Consider the following 3,567-nt stretch of genomic DNA (forward strand, 5'->3'; position numbering starts at 1 on the left):
GGCCTTACCTTTGCTCCTGTGCGAGCACACACCTAGTGCTGAGAGCAAGTTGGAAGACAGTGGGAGATGGGAACAATCCCAGATGTGATGAGAGCGGTGGCCCTGGGCCTGGCGTTGCCACACTGCGCTTGGCACAGACCAGGCTGACCTATGCTGAACTCTGGGGCTGTCTTTCCCCAGGGATGCCACTGGAAGAGGAATGGGACTTTTGCAAGTGTTGGTTTTCTCACCTGGAGAGTGGGAGTACGAATATTCCTTGCTTTCCAAGGTCGGTATGATGATTAGAAATCACAGATATGGCTACTGGCAAAGGGCCAGGCAAGGGTGAGTATTGTTATTTCTAACACTTGGAGGAAAACAACCCTGTTACTCTTAAGCGCGGAGTGAGTCAGGCCCTTGACCATTTTTGAGAGTGTGTTCTCATCATTTATCAAATGGGAACACTGCTGTCCCCGATGGTGGTTGTAAGACAAACTAAAATACCAACAGTCTCCAGCATAGTGTCTGTCACGTGCGAGGCACCGGTAACTATTAGCAGGATCTGAAAATCCCGTGGTCGGAGAACACAATCCCCTCTTTAGCTGTGAACTTTTTTCTATTTCATCTGGAGTCTGAGGAAGGTCCAAGTCCTGTTGGCTATTCAGTGGTTTCCCTGCTCTACCACCAATACTTGTAGCTGAGTTTTAGGTCAGTTCGATGTTATTTCTCTTCCTTCCTTCCTTCCTTCCTTCCTTCCTTCCTTCCTTCCTTCCTTTTTCTCTTTCTTTCTTATTTAGTTTTTATTTCATAATTTAGTTTTATTTCATAATCATAAACTTAATTCTGCAGCACAGCTGGACTTTGAGGGGAGTAAGGAGAACGTGGGACCCATAGAGGTGTGGGGAGAGCGCAAGGACTATGGGATATTTTGACCGGTTGGGGTGAGGGGTGCCCTCCTGAGCCGCAGAAGGAATGGTCTGCTAGTTAAGGTAGAACACAAGTCAAATGCATCAGGTTTGTCCACAGTTAGTGACGGCGATCTTCTCTCTGGTCTTGAGGTTCCTGCACCCAAAGCGCTCCATGCCTTGCACAATATTTGTGCCCTCTTTCACTTTACCTGAGACCACATGCTCACCACCCAACCCTCAAAATCGGCTGTGTGGATGAAAACCTGGGAGCTGGTTGTGCTGGGCCCAGCAGTTGCCATGGATAAGATGCCAGGAGCCATATGCTTCAGGATGAAATTCTCATCACCAGTTTTCTCCCCATACATGGACTTGCCTCCAGGGCCGTTAATGGCCGTGAAAACACCGCCCTGGCACAGAAACCCTGGAATCATCCTGTGAAAGCAGGAACTTTTAGAACCAAATCTTTCTCCTCAGTGTTCAGAGTGCAAAAGTTCTCTGCTGTCTTTGGAACTTTGTCTGCAAACAGCTCCAAGGAGACATGGCCCCAAGGGCTCACTGACTAAGGCGGATGTCAAAGAACACAGTGAGGTTGACCAGGGCTGGGTGGTGTGAGGGGTTCTGGGGTGGCGGGGTCTGCAAGGCCACCATCATTTCTTCTGAGTGAGATTTTTATTTCCTTTCGGCTAAGGTAAAAGTTTCAAACACAGGAACAAATCATGAACTTGCCTTGGGGAGTAGAATGGTCCTCCATCCTGGCTGATCCTCAGAACCACCTGGGTTGAGGGGAGGGCTTGAAAAACAGCCCAGCTCCACCGACACTCACTGAGGTGGCGGGGGCAGCTGGGCCATGGCTGGAGCTCAGTTTGAGAACCACTGCTCTGTGCCACATGCTTCTTAGAGAGACAGTGGAAGCCTGGCTGCCTGTTCTATTACCTGCTTTTTCCTCAGCCGCTGTTAACAGCTTTCTTGTTTTCCTTTTTTTTTTTATTCACATAGTTGACAAAAGCTTCAACTAAAGCATGTAAAAGGCAGGGGCTAATCTCGACATCGGCCAAAATTACAGGGTCATATCTGATGGAAGAGAGGAAAAAGGTCTTTTCTAAACATCTAAGAAGAACATAAATATTTATACTCAGCGTGGCAGCGAGTGCAGAGAATCAGCCCTTTTGGCCAATAGTAGTCTTTTGTGTTAAGGTTTCAAAAAGCCTCTTTTATGAGGAAATCTGGAAATGTGAATTATAGTTGTAGCCCTGCCAAAATGGGCAGGTTGATTAACCCCCCCCGAAGCTCAGTTTTTTCCTCTCTGAAGAGAATACAGTGATGACCTTACTTGTCCTGCTTACTTTCTTATGTGGTAGTAAAGAGCAAGGGAGTCAAAGCATTGGCCGTGATTTACAGAATGCAGTGGAAGAGGTCACAAGTTCTGCATCTGCCCCCAATGCCTTGTGATCTTGGGCAAGTTAATTTTCACTGTAGTCCCTTAGTTTCCCCAACTGCAGAGTGGGATCAGTAATGCCTAATGCTGACCTCGGTGGGACGTGGGGACAAGGTAGAGGGTGTTGGTGAAAGTGTTTGAAAAGCCAAGAACCTGCATTACACTACCCAGTAATGTTATAGACTTCACTTCACAGATGAGGCAACGGAGTTAGTGTGAGGTGACAAGCCCTGAGCATTCAGGGCAGCCCTGGAACTCAGGCCAGGCCTGGAGGGCTCGATGTCTCTGCCTCCTGCAGACGTCTTCTACGTCCTGCTTAACAGCACTGACTTCTCTTTACTCTTGGTTGCTAATCTTTCTCAGGAGAAGGCAGGCCCAGACCCACTTTTGGTGAGGCCAGGAAGAATAAGGCCATTTATATCTCTGTTCGGAGGACTGGATAATCTTTTTATCCTGATTTACTGAAAATTATCCCAGATGGAAACTTGGGGAATCCAAAGGCTTAAAGTGCCATCTAGTGGCAACACTGGTGAATGACTCCATCTTTTGTCAGTAGCTTCATTGGCACGGAGGTAACGGGAACAGATTTGTTTTCTTCCTCTCTTAAAATTTGTCCACCCTGGCAACAGCCAAACGGAAACTGTTGTAGTTCTCCACCTTCTCTGCTTGTAGACCAGACTGTAGAGCCATGCTGGGTGCTCACTGGGAAGCTCTGCAGGCCCCAACTGCTCCAAAGTTATGCTTTCCACTCCTGGCTTGCCATTAGATGTATTCATGTGACCGAGTTTTAGGTGGTGGAATGTGGGTGAAACAGTATGTTTCCCTTGTAGGTCAGGCTCATAAAACTTCCCATGTATGACCCTCTGTGCTTTTTGTCCTTCTGCGGTTTGATGCAGATGGATAGGCAGTCTGGGAATTCATGCCTAGCTGTGTGGTATTGATTAGCAAAGGCAGTCACTCGTCCAACTAGTCTCCCCTCTGCCCACCCCCGGTGGGCCATCACTGTGGCTTCTACTGACAGGCGGTGTGGGAGACGGTCCACTGTCACTGGGCGTCTCTGCTGTGATGGTTAGGGAATCCCTGCGGGGCCATGCTGGAGTTTGTGTGGGAGTCACTACCATTTCTCCTCGTCTTGGGTCTGAGAAAACCAAGGATCTTTGTGCCATTAAAATTCCCAAAAAACGGACTTCAATTAAAAAAAAAAGATTTTATTTATTTGAGAGAGAGAGCAAGTGCGAGAGGGAG

General features: G+C 47.9%; 1 pseudogene; it reads right to left on the bottom strand.

Moving 5' to 3' along the window:
- Positions 1-989: 989 nt before the first annotated feature.
- On the bottom strand, positions 990-1,535 carry LOC116865257 (annotated as a pseudogene).
- Between the last annotated feature and the right edge of the window lie 2,032 nt (positions 1,536-3,567).

The sequence above is a fragment of the Lontra canadensis genome, unplaced genomic scaffold, assembly GCF_010015895.1.
Source record: "Lontra canadensis isolate GAN:19392208 unplaced genomic scaffold, GSC_riverotter_1.0 scaffold7, whole genome shotgun sequence".
Classification (NCBI taxonomy): Eukaryota; Metazoa; Chordata; class Mammalia; order Carnivora; family Mustelidae; genus Lontra; species Lontra canadensis.